The 16,695-nt window shown below is 37.0% G+C and overlaps 1 protein-coding gene across 2 annotated transcripts in view; it reads left to right on the forward strand.

Moving 5' to 3' along the window:
• The window catches only part of Slf1 (SMC5-SMC6 complex localization factor 1), a 69,263-nt gene that overhangs the window by 10,881 nt on the left and 41,687 nt on the right, over positions 1-16,695 (forward strand). The window lies entirely within an intron of this gene.

The raw sequence follows: 16,695 nt of genomic DNA on the forward strand, positions 1-16,695 counted from the left end.
TTCCTCCATCTTGACCAACCCTCAAGTTCTCCTCTCTGCTCCCCTCCCCCTCTTTCCTCTTCTTCCCCCACCCCCATGCTTCCAACCCTGCCAGTCAATCCTGTTTATTTCCAATTTCCAAATGGTTCTTTATATATTTTTCTTTGGGTTCATCTATTACTTAGCTTCTCTAGGATCATGAACTATAGGCGCAATGTCCTTTGTTTATGGCTAGAATCCACTAATGTGTGAGTACATACCATATTCATTTTTGGGGTCTGGGTTATGTCACTCAGTATATTGTTTTCTACTTCCATCCATTTGCATTCAAATTCAAGATGTCATTATTTTTTTCCTGTTGAATAGTACTCTAATGTGCAAATGTGCCACATTTTTTTTTTTATCTATTCTTTGGTTGAAGAATATCTAGGTTGTTTCCAGGTTCTGGCTATTACAAATAAGGCTGCTATAAATATAGTTAAACAAATGCTTTTGTAGTATGTTTGAACATCTTTTGGGTATATGCCCAAGAGTGGTATTGCTGGATATTGAGGTAAGATTAGTTCCAATTTTCTGAGAAACTGCCATACTGATTTCCAAAGTGGTTGTACCAGTTAGCATTCCCGCCAGCAATGAATAAGTGTTCTCCTTATTCCACATCCTCTCCAACATAAGCTGTCATTAGTGTTTTTGATCTTAGCCATTCTGACAGGTATAAGATAGTATCTCAGAGTTGTTTTGATTTGCATTTCCCTAATAGCTAAGGATGTTGAGCGTTTCCTTAAGTATCTTTTGGCCATTTGAGATTCTTCTGTTGAGAATTCTCTGTTTAGTTCAGTACCCCATTTTTTAATTTGGTTATTTAGAATTTTAATGTCTAATTTCTTGAGTTCTTTATATATTTTGGAGATCAGTCCTTTGTCTGATGTGGGGTTGGTGAAGGTCTTTTCACATTCAGTAAGCTGCCTTTTTGTCTTATTGATGGTGTCCTTTGCTTTACAGAAGCTTCTAAGTTTCAGGAGGTCCCATTAATTTATTGTTGCTTTCAGTGTCTGTGCTACTGGGGTTATATTTAGGAAATGGTCTCCTGTGCCCATGCATTGAAGACTACTTCCCACTTTCTCTTCTATCAGTTTCAGTGTGGTCAGACTGATATTGAGGTCTTTAGTCCATTTGGACTTAGTTTTGTGCATGGCAATAGACATGGATCTATTTTAATTCTTCTACATGTTGACATCCAGTTATGCCAGCACCATTTGCTGAAGATGTTTTTTTTTTCCAATTCTATATTTTTAGCTTCTTTGTGAAAAATCAGGTGTTCATAGGTGTGTGGATTAATATCCGGGTCTTAGATTCTATTCTTTTGGTCAACCGCTCTGTTTTTATTTCAATACCAAACTGTTTTCATTACTGTAGCTCTGTAATAGAGCTTGTTATCAGAGATGGTAATGCCTCCTGAAGTTCCATTATTGTACAGGATTGTTTTGGCTGTCCTGTGTTTTTTTGTTTTTCCATATGAAGTTGATTATTGTTCTCTCAACATCTGTGAAGAATTGTGTTGGGATTGCATTGAATCTATAGATTGCTTTTGGTACGATTGCCATTTTTACTATGTTGATCCTAACTATCCAAGAGCATGGGAGATCTTTCCATTTTCTGTTATCTTCAGTTTCTTTCTTCAAAAATTTAAAGTTCTTGTCAAATAGATCTTTCACTTCTTTGGTTAGTGTTACCCCAAGATATTTTATGTTATTTGTGGCTAATATGAAAGGTGATGTTTCTCTGATTTCCATCTCAGCTTCTTTATCATTTGTGGATAGGAGGGCTGCTGATTTTTTTGAGTTGATCTTGTATTTTGCCACATCACTGAAGGTATTTATCTGCTGTAGGAGTTCTCTGATAGAGTTTTGGGGGTCACTTATATACACTATCATATCATCTGCAAATAATGAAAGTTTGACTTCTTTTCCAATTTTAATCTACTTGATCTCCTTCTGTTGTCTTATTGGTATTGCTAAAACTTCAAGCACTATATTGAAGAAGTATGAAGAGAGTGGACACCCTTCTCTTGTTCCTGATTTTAGTGGAATCGCTTTGAGTTTCTCTGCATTTAATTTTATGCTGGCTGTTAGCTTGCTGTATATTGCTTTTATTATATTTAGATATCTGTGTTCCTTGTATCCCTGATCTCTCCAAAACGTTTATTACGAAGGGTGTTATATTTTGTCAAATGCTTTTTCGACATCTAATGAAATGATCATATGTTTTTTTCTTTAAGTTTATTTATATGATGGATTACATTGATAAATTTTTGTATGTTGAACCAGCCCTGCATCTCTGGGATGAAGCTGACTTGATCATGGTGAATTTTTTTTTTTTTTAATGTGTTCTTGGATTAGGTTTGCCGGTATTTTGTTGAGTATTTTTGCATCCATGTTCATGAGTGTGACTGTTTTTTAATTCTCGATTGAGTCTTTGTGTGGTTTTGGTATCACGGTAACAGTAGCCTCATGAAAAGATTTTGGCAATGTTCCTTCTGTTCCTATTATGTGGAACACTTGGAGGAGTATAGGTATTACCTCCTTTTGGACGTTCTGCTAGAATTCTGCAATGAAACCATCCGCTTTTTTTTTTTTTTTTTTTTTTTTTTTTGGTTGGGAGGCTTTTGATGACAGCTTCTATTTCATTGCAATTTATAGGTCTGTTTAGATTAATCACCTAATCTTGATTTAATTTGGGTGAATGGCATCTATCTAAAAAATTGTCCATTTCTTTTACGTTTTCCAATTTTGTGGAGTACAGGATTTTGTAGTATGACCTAATGATTCTCTGAATTTCCTCAATGTCTGTTGTTATGTCCCCCTTTTTATTTCTGATCTTGTTCATTTCAATGTTCTCTCTCTACCTGTTGATTAGTGTAGAAAAGGGTTTGTGTATCTTATTGATTTTCTCAAAGAACCAGCTCTTTGTTTCGTTGGTTCTTTGTATTATTTTGTTTCTATTTTGTTGATTTCAGCCCTCAATTTGATTATTTTCTGTCTTCTACTCCTCCTGGTTCTTGCTTATTTTTGTTCTAGAGCTTTCAATGTGCTGTTTTGTCACTAATGTGAGTTTTCTCTGTTTTCTTTATGCGGGCACTTAGTGCTATGAATTTTCCTCTTAGCACTGCTTTCATGGTGTCCCATAGGTTTGGATGTGTTGTGCCTTCATTTTTTTTTTTTTAATTCAAGGGTGTCAAATTTTATTTCCTTTATTTCTTCCTTGACCCAGGGGTGGTTCAATAGCTCACTGTTCAATTTTCATGAGTTTGTTGGCTTTCTGAGAGTATTATTGTTAAATTCTAACTTTAATCCATAGTCATCCGATAAGTCACAGGGGCTTGCTTTGTTACCGAGTAAGTGATCAATTTTAGAGAAGGTTCCATGAGGTGCTGAGAAGAAGGTATATTCTTTTGTGTTTGGGTAGAATGTTCTATAGATGTCTGATAAGTCCATTTGATTCATGACATCTGTTAATTCGTTTATTTCTCTGTTAAGTTTCTGTGTGGTTGACCTGTCCATTGGCGAGAATGGAGTGTTGAAGTCTCTTATTAGTGTGTGGGGTTTGATGTGCGATTTAAGTTTTAGTAATGTTTCTTTCACATATGTAGGTGCTCTTGTATTAGGGGCATAGATGTTCAGGATTGGTGTAGGAGGTCCTTTTTTCTATGTGTTGTTTGTATTGGTTAATGAATAAAGAAACTGCCTTGACCTGATATAGACAAAAGTTAGGTAGGCGGGGAAGATGGAACTGAATTCTGGGAGGAAGAAAGCCGAGTGAGAGAGACACCATGGAGCCGCCAGAGACAGATGGGCTGAATCTTTCCCAGTAAACCACTGCCATGTAGCGATACACAGATTAATAGAAATGGGTTAACCTGAGATGTAAGAGTTAGTCAATAAGAATTTAGGGCTATTGGGCCAAGCAGTGTTTTAATTAAAACAGTTTCTATGTGATTATTTCGAGTGTAAGCTAGCCAGGTGACCAGAACAAACAAGCAGGCCCTCTCCCTTACAACACAGGATTGAGATTATCTTGATGAATTGTTCTTGTTATGAGTATAAGGTGTCCTTCTCCATCTCTTCTGATTAATTTTAGTTTGAAATCAATTTTGTTAGATATTAGGATAGCCACACCCACTTGTTTCTTAGGTCCATTTGATTGGAAAACCTTTTTCCAACCCTTTACTCTGTTAATGTTGCTCTTCAGGTTGTTGGAGGAATTATTGCATTGGCGCCTACCCATCTCTTTTTTTTCAAATGACGCCAGCAGTGTCTTTACATCTTGGTCCAATCCTTGCTGTGACTGTCTGAGTGTTTGGGAGTTTTTCTTGGTCTTCTATATACTGTCAATGTCTGTCTCAGAAAGCTTCTGAGGTCTCTATATGCCTGCCCTCTTGATCTTTTGTAGTGATAGGAGCAGCGGGCTACCTCCCTGGCACCCGGCCGCCCGCATGGCTAGCTTATCGCCCCAAATAATTACACGGAAACTGTATTCTTTTTTTTTTTAAATATTTATTTATTTATTATGTATACAATATCCTGTCTGTGTGTATGCCTGAAGGCCAGAAGAGGGCAGAAGACCCCATTACAGATGGTTGTGAGCCACCATGTGGTTGCTGGGAATTGAACTCAGGACCTTTGGAAGAGCAGGCAATGCTCTTAACCTCTGAGCCATCTCTCCAGCCCGGAAACTGTATTCTTTTAAACACTGCCTGGCCCATTAGTTCCAGCCTCTTATTGGCTAGCTCTTACATATTGATCTAACCCATTTCTAATATTCTGTGTAGCACCACAAGCTGGCTTACCAGGAAAGATCTTAACCTGCGTCTGTCTGGAGTGGGAGAATCATGGCAACTCACTGACTCGGCTTCTTTCTCCCAGCATTCTGTTCTGTCTACTCCACCCACCTAAGGGTTGGCCTATCAAATAGGCCAAAGCAGTTTCTTTATTAATTAACCAATGAAAGCAACAGATAGAAAGCTGACCCTCCTCCATCAATCTTCTCTCCTGGTTTGCTCTCTTTGTTCTTTCTCTTAATCCCCTCAGTGTTGTAGCAAGCTTTTGGTCCCTCTTGTGTCTCCTCAGTATTGGAGCAAGCTGTGTGTCAGAGTTCCACAGAGGTTGCAGAAGGAGAGGTGGGTTTGCGAGCAGGGTGTGTGTAGGAGTTTGGATAGCAGATGAATGGGTTTGGGGGTTCCTAGCCACAGGAATGTCCCTGCTGACTGACTAGAAAAGCCGAGGGAGTTGGTGAAATGGCTCAGTTTTGTCCCACTGGGGAGGTCCTAGAGAGTGGGGTGCGCTGCCATGTGACTGTTCACTCACCTCTTAAGTCCCCTCAGTATTGGAGCAAGCTGTGTGTCAGAGTTCCACTGAGGTTGTAGTTGAAAATTGTTTTATAAAACCAGGACTAGAACCTTAACTGTTTTACCAACGTGTAATTTATATGCACACTACCCATCTTAAGTGTATGTTTTGGTGAGTTTGGAGAAGTCACACAGTAACATTAACTATAGCAAGATGTCTTGTATCCTTGTACTTTTAATTCTGGACCACAGTGCCAGAAAGTCATTGATTTCTTTTCTTATTATTATGCTTTAAGTATTTTGAGATTTTTTGTTGTATGGTGTATTTCTTTGATCTATCATCATTTGCTTTCTCTGTAGTAATGAGATTTTATCTATTTTGTTGCATTTTTCAAAAATTACTTTACTGTTTCTGTGTGGTATTTCACTATTTGAATGTATTGTAGCCTACTATTTATTTATTGCTGTGGGACAATGGTCTTGTACCCACAGATTTGTCTCTTGTACTGGCTTAATAATTAATAATAGTTTTGTTTGTTCTTTTTGTAATTGCCTGACTTGTAGGATTGTGTGATATACCTGTAATATGCTTTTTTTTTTTATAATGAACAAAAAACTGTTTCATTTTCTTAGAGACATGCTGGACCATTTTCTGTCTTTATTTGTGCAGGAATACCATGATGGCCATAATTTCTAGTAAATGTGTGATTATGAAATCAGCCTTTTTTGAACTCAAAGCAGTTGCCCATTGAAAACCCAAATAGGTGTCAATGGTGTGGTATACGTATTTTAATTTTCCAAATTTTATAAAATGGAGCACATCCATCTCCCACATTTTAATTATTTTTTTTGAGTACCCTTTGGCTTACTTTCTGTAGGTAGTGGTGATTGATTATATAAAGAACAAGTAGGACATCTTTTTATAATTTCCTTAGTTTGTTGCCATGTAATAGAAAACTCCTTTTTTAAACTTTTGCTATTGTCATGACTCTTTTTATTAATTATCATGACATACATACAGAGGACAGAGAGAGACATTCAGTGATCAGTCTGATCTATTCTTTCCAGTTAATTATGGTCTTGCTAAGAAATCAGTTGTCATTTTTTGTTTATTATTATTTTTATTATTATTATTATTATTATTGCTTATATGCCTTATTTGTTATTCTTTAAGATTTTTCTCCTGACCATTTGTTTGCTAATTTGTTTTGTTTTTTATTGTTTTTATTATGCTATATATTTTTCTTCACTCCCCTCCCTTTTTCTCCCCTTCCCTTCTACCCTCTCCCATGGTCCCCATGCTCCCAAATCACTCAGGAGAGTTTGTCTTTTTCTATTTCCCATGTCTCTCTTAGGGTCCTCATTGTTGTCTAGGTTCTCTGGAATTGTGAATTGTAGGCTGGTTGCCTTTGCTTTATGTCTAAAAGCCATTTATGAGTGAGTACATATAATATTTGTCTTTTTTGGGTCTGGGCTACCTCATTCAATATAATGTTTTCTAGATCTATCCATTTGCAAATTTCAAGATGTCATTTTCTTTTTCTGCTGTGTAGTACTACATTGTGTAAATGTACTACGTTTTTATCCATTCTTCAGTCAAAGGGCATTTGGGTTATTTCGAGGTTCTGTCTGTGACAAACAATGCTACTATGAACATAGTTGAGCACATGTCCTTGTGGTATGATTGCACTTCCTTTGGGTATATACCCAAAAGTGGTATTGCTGGGTCTTGAGGAAGGTTGTTTCCTAATTTTCTGAGAAATCACCATATGATACCCAAAGTGGCGGCACCATTTTGCACTCCCACCAGCAATGCAGGAATTTTCTTTTTACCCCACAACCTCTTTAGCATAAGTTGTTGTCAGTGTTTTTGATCTTGGCCATTCTTACAGGTGTAAGATGGAATCTCAGAGTTGTTTTGATTTGCATTTCTCTGATTGCTAAGGATGTTGAGCATTTTCTTAAGTGTCTTTCAGCCATTTTAGATTCCTCTGTTGAGAGTTCTCTGTTTACGTCTGTACTCTACTTCTTTTATTGGATTATTTTTTCTTTTGCTAATCAATTTCTTGAGTTCCTTGTGTATTTTGGAGGTCAGACCTCTTTCTGATGTGAGGTTAGTGAAGATCTTTTCCCATTCTGTAGGCTGTTGTTTTTGTCTTGTTGACTGTGTCCTTTGCTTTACAGAAGCTTTTCAGTTTCAGGACGTCCTATTTATTAATTGTTTCTCTCAGTGTCTGTGCTACTGGGGTTATATTTAGGAAGCAGTCTCCTGTGCCAATGTGTTCAAGTGTACTTCCCATTTTTTCTTGTATGAGGTTCAGTGTGGCTGACTTTATGTTGAGGTCTTTGAGCCATTTGGACTTGAGTTATGTGCATGTTGATAGATATGGATCTATTTTCATTCTTCTACATATTGATATCTAGTTATGCTCTTGTAGAATGAGATTGGAATAATTTTCAACTTTTTTGAATAGTTGAGAATAGTTAGAGAAAAATTGATACCAGTTCCCTGAAAATTTGGTAAGAAACAGAAAAGATGCTCAAGGGTCGGGCTCTTACTTGGTAGGAGACCTTTTTATTGATTTAATTTTATTGTTTGTTATTGATCTATTCGGGTATTTTTGTTCTTGAGTCAATCTTGATAAATTGTGTGTGCAGAGTTTTAATTCATTTGTTTTAGGTTTGTGTATGATTGTTCATTAGAGTGTGTTCTTGTGGGATCGGTTATATTGTCTATATTTATATATGTTTATTCATTTGACTTCACTTTTTTCATTTTAAATATAACTGTGAGCCGGGCGGTGGTGGCGCACGCCTTTAATCCCAGCACTCGGGAGGCAGAGGCAGGTGGATCTCTGTGAGTTCGAGACCAGGCTGGTCTACAAGAGCTAGTTCTGGGATAGGCACCAAAAACTATGGAGAAACCCTGTCTCGAAAAATCAATCAATCAATCAATCAATAAATAAATATAACTGTGAAGTGAATATAAGACATTTTAAAGAAATTTTTTGCACAAGCTTATATTCTCTCTTGTGTTTCAATTAACCAATATTTATAGTGGTTTTCTTTTTTATTGATTTTATGGAAGTATGTGTTTTTCTCTGCTTCCCTGCCTTCATCCCCGCCCCTTTCTCCCCTCTCCCATGTCCCTATGCCCCACTTTACTCGTGTCATCTTGTCCTTCACTACTTTCCTTGTACATTAGATCACTGCTTTTCTTTAATGTGGACATGCTTTGTTAGTTTTAGTCTTCAAAATCTAGGTTTTAGTTCCATAGATTTTTTTTCTTCTGTGTGTTTGTTCTAGCCTTTGTTTTTGTTTTGTATTATAAGGTTTAGTATTACAGGCTGCCCCAATCAATTGTTGCCCTCTTCCCTGGGCTTTCTGAAAGCTGGCATTGCAGACATCTACCTCCATACTCTGATCTTCCGTTTTTTGTTTTTTTTTTTTTAAGTATTTTGCATTGCTCTTTGTTATTCCATTTATTTGCCAATGTTTGGATTTAATTTGTTCTTATTCTTCTTCCTTGAGTTGTAACATTAAGCTGATAATTTTTTTTTCTTATCGTATTGTTGCATTGTGTTGGTTTTTCTGGTTTCTATAGCAAAGTATTCATCAAAAGTAAACATAAGGAAAGAGAGTTTTATTTTTTTTTCTTTTTTGTTTTTTTCTTTTGGTTTTTCGAGACAGGGTTTCTCTGTGGTTTTGAAGCCTGTCCTGGAACTAGCTCTTGTAGACCAGGCTGGTCTCGAACTCACAGAGATCCGCCTGCCTCTGCCTCCCGAGTGCTGGGATTAAAGGCATGCGCCACCACTGCCCGGCGAGAGTTTTGTTTTAGCTGGAAGTTTCACGTTACTGGTTACTGTCTATCATCAGTCATGGTGGGAAAGGAATGGCAATGGGAGCTCACAAAAAAACTTGGTCACACATTAGATCAAAAACTAGACACCTGCTTTGAAATAAGGTTAGTCTATAACACTCAGAGGCCTGCCCCCAGTAACTCTCCACTACAAACCATGTCTCCAGCCTCAAAGGTTCTGTGCCCTACAAAAACAGTGCCATCTGATGAGGACCAAGTGTTGAGGCTGTAGAGGCAGGTAACCATCCAAATGTAAAGCTTGACTGCAAATTTGTCCTAAGCTATTATTATTGCCTTCTATTGTGGGGCCCTCTCTTCCCTCAAAGTCCATTGGTCACCAGTCCATGAGGAAAAAGGGACAGAAGCAGCGACAGAGAGCTTTTTTTGCATGGTCTGTGAACACGGGCCGAAATTTTCTTCCGGAAAACAGTTGAGCTTCAGTGAGGCCGCTCAACTTTATTCCATACTGTCGAGGATATATAGGATTGGGGACAGTAGCTGGGAAATCCCTAATTTGCATTAAGTGGCACCCTCCTATCATATAGCTGGATTAAGCAGCACAGCCCTATCACAATAACTAGAGCATTTCACCTATTTATTCTGTGGGCAGGAGGGGAAGAACATTTGCAGGGAACATTGTCAAGGATCATCCTTGAGATAATCAGGCATTGGGGCCTAGAGACAGTCTCCAGATTAGGTTAGGTAGAGAGCAACAGGAAGCCCTCACTGGGGGATGGGGTGATTTTCTCTATATTGTACTCCCAAGCCATGGTAGACTGCAACCTCTGACCAGCATGGCCTCCCGATCCCGATGTTCCATAACTTTCAGTGTGCTGCCTTTCCATTATAGTTTGTTTTTGTTTTTGTTTTTTTCTGAGACAGGTTTCTCTGGGTCGCCCTGGCTGTCCTAGAGAATGCTCTGTAGACCAGGCTGGTGTTGAACTCAGATTCACCTACCTCTGCATCAAGTGCTGGGATTAAAGGCGAATTACACTACTGCGAAGCTCAAGATGTTTTCACAGTGCTGGTGATTACAGTGCTAGGCTAGGATCTCTCACCATATTACCAACTTTTGCCTTATTATTTAGTTAAGGTAGTGATTGTATAATACTTTATTTTCCACATATTTATGTTTTCTTCTAACTTATATTACTATCAATAAAAAATATGGTGGTTATGATTTTAGCTGCATTAGATTTTCTTCAATTTGTTCAAATTTGTCTAGTGATATCACATGATCTGTCCTGGAGAATTTTCTGTATACTTGAGAAGAACATTTATATTATTGCTTTTGGATAGAATGTTCTGCATGTGTCGTAGGTCCCTTTGGTCTGACATATAATTCAAATTTAAAGTTTTCTCTTTAGCTTCCTAACTGGATATTCACTAGTGTTGATAGCTGTGTACCTAAGTTTCCTTATAATTTATTGTACTATAATCTCTCTTTTCTATCCTTTAATGCTTATTGGAGATATATATGTGTGTGTGTGTTTACAGTTACTGTATCCTCATGATTAATTGACCTCTTAATTTCATAATGATATTTGTCTATTTTTATAATGTTTTACTTTAAGGCTCTTTAAATAGAAATATTTTTGGCTTTTTACATATGCATGCATTAAAGTTCAAAATTAGTCTCATAGACATGTATTTCAGGATATATATTTATTTGTATATAATACCTTTTGGCTGTGGAAGTTAAGCTGTTTTTGTTAATAAAAAATAATAATTGGTAGGTAAGAGCTTATTAATATCGATGTAATGATGCCTCTATTAACTAAACCTAAAAGGATATGTTTTGGAGTACTTGCTGGGCATGTGGCCTACCCTGAAGTGTGATTATTATATTCTGTGAGACTCCACCAGAAGAAACTAATTTTGACTTTGCAAGCAGGTGTCAGTTATAGAAAGCTTCATAGTTAGGGGTGTGATCCCTTGTCCACTTTCCCTTCTCAGGACTGGGATCTCATCTGGCTTGAAACTGTTCAGGCTCTGTGCATGCTGCCACAGTCTCTCAGTTATTATGTGTGTCAGTTTTTTTGAGTCTAGGGATCACTATTTCCTTGGAGCCATTGGTTCCCTCTGATTCTGATATTCCTTCCGTCTCTTCTTCTACGTGAAGAGAAGACCTGATAGGGTATATGATGAAAAGATCACATTTAGGACTGAGTGCTGACTCTAAAACCTCTTTACTTTCTGCATATTGTCTAGTTGTGGCTTTGTTTTTCATAATATCCACTTTTTTTTTTTAGTTCTTTATATATTTTATATATTAGCCCTCTATTGGATATGTAATTGGCAAAGATCCTTTTCATATTCTGTAGCTTGCAATTTTATCTGGATGTTATGTCGTTTGCCATAACAAAGCTTTTCAGTTTGATTAGGTTCCATTTATTAATTGTTCTTAGTGCCTATGCTATTGGTGTCCTGTTTAGGGAGTCTTTTTCTATGCCAGTGAGTTCAAGACTATTCCTCACTTTCTCATTCTGTCAGAGTCAGTGTATCTGGCTGTAGTACTTGATGCATTTGGACTTGAGTTTTATACAGGCTGATGAATATAAATCAATTTGTGTAACATGAGGGCCTGCTTGTTGGGGTTTCTGTCCTGCCCAGTTCCCACAGCCGGCAAGTCCCAAAGAAAATCACACAGAGATCTCCATAAGATTATGAACTGATTGACCCATTGGCTCAGGCTTTTTATTAGCTCTTGTAGCTTATATTAACCCATTTTCTTATCTATATTAGCCACGTGGCTCAGTACCTTTTTCAGCAGGGCAGGTCACATCCTGCTTCTTTGGTGTTCTGGGCAGGACTGGGGGCAGAGCTTCCTTCTTCCCAGAATACTCCTGTTCTCATTGCCCCGCTCCTACTTCCTGTCTGGCTAGTAGCCAGTCAGCATTTATTTAAAATGTAATTGACAGAATACAGAATTGTCCCCCACCAGATTTGCATTCTACATGCAAGAATCCAATTTGACCAGTAACCATTTGTTAATGATGCTCTCTTATTTTCTAGTGTGTATTTCTGGCTTCTTTATCAAAAAATCATATGTCCATAGGTTAGTAAATTTATTTCTGGGAATTAATTTGATTACATTGATGAAAGACTCTTGCTGTTTTTACTTCTGAAGTTCTGTAGTACAACTTGAAATTGGGGACAGTGATACCTTCAACAGTTCTTTTATTATTCAAGATTGTTTTAGCTATCCTGGATTATTTGTGTTACATGTGAAGCTGAGAATTAGCTTTTCGATTTCTATGAAGAATTGTGCTGGAATTTTGATGCCATTGTTTTGAATCTATAGATAGTCTTTGACAGGATGGCCATTTTCATGATATTAATTCTACTGATATTTGAGCATGGGAGATTATTCCAACTTCTAATGTCATCTTCAATTTCTTTAGTGTCCCATTTTTTTAATTTTTTTTTTTAAAAAAATCTCCAAATCTGCCGGGCAGTGGCGCACGCCTTTAATCCCAGCACTCGGGAGGCAGAGGCAGGTGGATCTCTGTGAGTTCGAGGCCAGCCTGGTCTACAAGAGCTAGTTCAGGGGACAGGCACCAAAGCTACAGAGAAACCCTGTCTAGAAAAACAAAAAAAATCTCCAAATCTTTAAAAATTAATTAGTTAATTTTTGGAGCACCATTGTGAAAGGTACATTTTTCTGATTTCTTAGTCTGTCATTTGTGTGTGTTTATATATATAGAAAGGGTACTGATTTTTGTGTGTTAGTTTTGTATGTTGCTACTTTTCTGAAAGTGTTCTCAGCTGTAGAGTTTTCCTGATGGAACTTTCAGAGTCTTTTATGTATAAAGCAGTATATTCTGAAAATAAAGAAACTGACTTTTTCCTTTCCTGTTTGTATCCTCTTGTTCCCCTTCACTTGTCTTATTGCTCTAGCTAAGATACATCCTTATCTTGTTCCTGATTTTAGTGGACATGCTTTGAGTTTTTTTTTCCATTTAGATTGATATTGGCTGTGTTGCTATAGATTGTCTATTATGTTGAGGTGTGTCTCATGTATTCCTATAAATCCAGGGCTTTTATCATGAAGAATGATAGATTTTTTTAAAGGCCTTTTCTGAATCTAATGAGATGATCCTTTGGGTTTATCTTTAAGTCTGTTTGTGATAGATTAAATTTATCAATTTATGTATGTTGAGCCATGTTTGGGATGAATCCAACTTGATCATGGCAGACAATTTTTTGATGTTTTCTTGGATTCAGTTTTGCAAGTGTTTTATTGAGAATTTTTGCATTTGTGTTCATAAGGGATATTGGTATGTAATTTTGGGGGATGGGTATTTGTGTAATTTAGGTATCGAGTAATAGTTGTCTCATGAAAAGAAATATGAAATGTCCCTTCAGTTTCTAATTTGAGGAATAATTTGGGGAATATTACTTTAAGTTTTCCATGATTGTCTTTTAGTATTCTGCACTGAATCCATCTGAACCTGTCTTTGTTTGTTTGGGAAAAGTTTAATTTCTCCTTCTGTTTCACTGATGGTTATGATTCTGTTTAAATCGCTTATCTGATCTTTATTTAACTGTGATAAGACATGTTCTCAAGAAATGTATCTGTTTCTTTTCAGTTTTACAGTTTGATGGAATACAGATTTCCTCACTTCATTTGTAATGCCCTCCTTTATCTTTAATTTTATTAATTTCATTTGTCTCTATCTTTTAGTTAATTTGGCAAAGGTTTTGTCAGTCTTTCTGATTTTTCTAAAAGAACCAACTATTGGTTCTTTGTAATTTTTTTTGTTGTTGTTTACTTTTGTTCTGTAGTTTGTTTCTATTTCATTGGTTTCAGCCCTGAGTTTTGATTATTTCTAGCCATCTACTCTTTTGGGTACTGTTTCTTCTTGTTGTTCTAGAGCATTCAGGTGTGGCATTAAGTTGCTAATGGGAGTTCTCTCCATTTTTTAATATAGGCACCTAGTGCCATGAACTTGCCTTTTAGAATCACCTTTACTGTGTTCCATAGTTTAATTATTTTCATTTTAATTGTGTTCTAGGAAGTTTTAAATTTCCTTCTTGATTTCTGTAGTGGCTCACTTTTCATTCAGTAGTGAGTTCAGTTTCAACAGGGTGTTATTTCAATTTTCTTGTTTCTGTTGAGGCTTACTTTCTGTCAAAGTATGTAGTCAGTTTTGGAGAAAGTTCTATAATATTCTTTTCTATTTAATTGAAATGTTGTGTGAATATCTGTTAGGTCCATTTTTATGGTGTTATGTAGCTCCAGCTTGTCTCTGATTGACTTTTGTCTGGATGAACTCTGCTGGGGAGACTGGTGTGCTGAAGTATTCCACTGTCACACTTTGAGTGTCAGCATGTGAGCTTAGCTTTTTGTGTGCTTTTTTCATGGGGTTGGTGCGTAGATGTTTAGAATTGCAATACCATGTTGATGGATTTCATTTAATGAGTATGTAGTATCCTTCCATTTCTCTTCTAATTAATTTGGTTTGAATTCTATTTTTTCAGATATTAAAATGACTATGTGCTTGGTTCTTGGTCAGTTTGCTTGGGATGTCGTTTTCCATCCTTTTACCCTGAGGTGATGTTGCTCTATGATGGTTAGGTATGTTTCCTGAATGCATCAGAAAGATGGGTTCTGTTTTCCAGTCCACTTTGTTAGTCTGTGCTTCTTATTGGGGAATTGAGACCACTGATGCTGAGAGTCATCACTGAGCACTGTTCATTGAGTGCTGTTATTTTGCTATGGTGTGGGTTTTTCCCCTCTTTTGATTTGATAATCTTGGATCACTTATTCCTTATGTTTTTTTTAAATGTGTTTAATTACTTCAGATTTGTTTTTCTTCTAGTACCATTTGTAGAGCTGAATTGATAGATATCCTATGTCAAGAAGTTGTGTCTCCAGTGACTTGAGGTGGGGTGGGAAGGGTACCTTCTTCCACATGCTGCTTCAGGACTGCAGGTGAGACCAAAGAGTTCATAATAGAGGACAGGAAAGACAGTGAAAGCCACTTGAGTCACAGTCCTGTGTGGCAACTTGGGTTCCCTGACAGAAAGTGTTTGGGTGAGAGTGTCCACAAGAAAGAGCTAAGCTATGTTTAAACCAAGAAGTGGTAGAGTCCCCAGGGAATGGAGATAGGATGAGCAAAGGGGTACCTACAAGCAGGCAGCTACAGGGCTGAGAGTGGCCTGATTTTTGTTTTATCCCAGTCATTGTGTGCAGAAGCCCGGGTGAATAGTATCTTTCCTTCATGTGTGTGTGCACTCATGTATGATAATCTCTTCACTTTTGGGCTAGGTGTATGTTTTGTTAATGCTGTATACAATAAACTTCAGCATGATACAGCAACAGACTAATTTCTTTGTGGATTTTTTTTTTTTTTTTTTTGAGATCTTGGTGCAGTAAGGTCTTTTCTTGATGTTCTTGCCTCTAAGAAATCACTCAGACACATCACATCATAGAAAGACTCCTGTCATGCTTTTCTTCTATGTTATTACTCCTTTGTAAGTCACAGTTCTGGGTGGATAGATTCTTCATTGTGCTGCATAGGCTTCAGAGTTAAGCATTGTCCAAACTGCTGACTCCTGTTGTTGAAACCTCTCAAAGCAATTGCACAAAGCTGAGCGTCACCCTCCTTCCATTCCCCACATGGCAGTCAGATTCTGCCTCGTGTCAGTAGCACTTTCAGGTACCCATGAAATACTACATCTCTGTTTCTGTGTTGATGTGGGATCCGGAACCAAGTCCTTTGCTTCCTCCTCCCTTTTCTTTGGTTTTGAAAACAGTGGCTCTTTTACCAGGGTGCACAGCAGTAAAGGTTCTTACCAATTCTTTAAAGGCAAATAGATTTTCTTTCTACTCTTCATAAAAAGGCAGCCTTTTTTCCCCTCTGACTAAGGGCTAAGCTTTATCATTCTCCAGTAGTCCACATGTATTTGCTTTGTATAAGAAAAAAATGTGATTTTATTTCTGCCAATATTTCAGTGGCAGCCAGTAATTACTAGCCCACGACTAGGAAGTTTCTCTTGTATCCTAAATTACCCCTTTATCCTAAGTTTTCTTCCCATGACTAGACCTGTGAATAAGCACATATAGGTGAAGACAAACTTTTCTTGTGGCATATTCCCAGTGTCACATTAGCTGTACTTTGCCATTAAAATTTAGCTCATTATCATGTTTACTTCTGTTATTTTTTTCCTTTTGTTCTACAAAATTAAAAGTTTTTTGTTATAGGTTCAAAAAAAGTTGTGATTCTATAGATTGTCTTTTCTTGCTTTCTAGACCTTAAACAGAAACCAAAACAGTAATTCATATTTGAATGAGTTTGTCTCTATGTAATATCTTCAGAATCTTTAATGTAAAACTGCTTATTATAAGTTTAAGCTTTTCTTCTTTTTTTTAATGTTTTGAATTTTGTTTGTTTTAGTTTTGTTTGGTGAAAAAGGATCTCACTTATATCCCAGATTGGCTTAGAATTTATTCATTTCACTTGGGGGGGCATGGGGGAGGCTGTAAATTTAAGATCCTCCTACCTTG

This window comes from Chionomys nivalis, chromosome 15 (assembly GCF_950005125.1).
Source record: "Chionomys nivalis chromosome 15, mChiNiv1.1, whole genome shotgun sequence".
NCBI lineage: Eukaryota > Metazoa > Chordata > Mammalia > Rodentia > Cricetidae > Chionomys > Chionomys nivalis.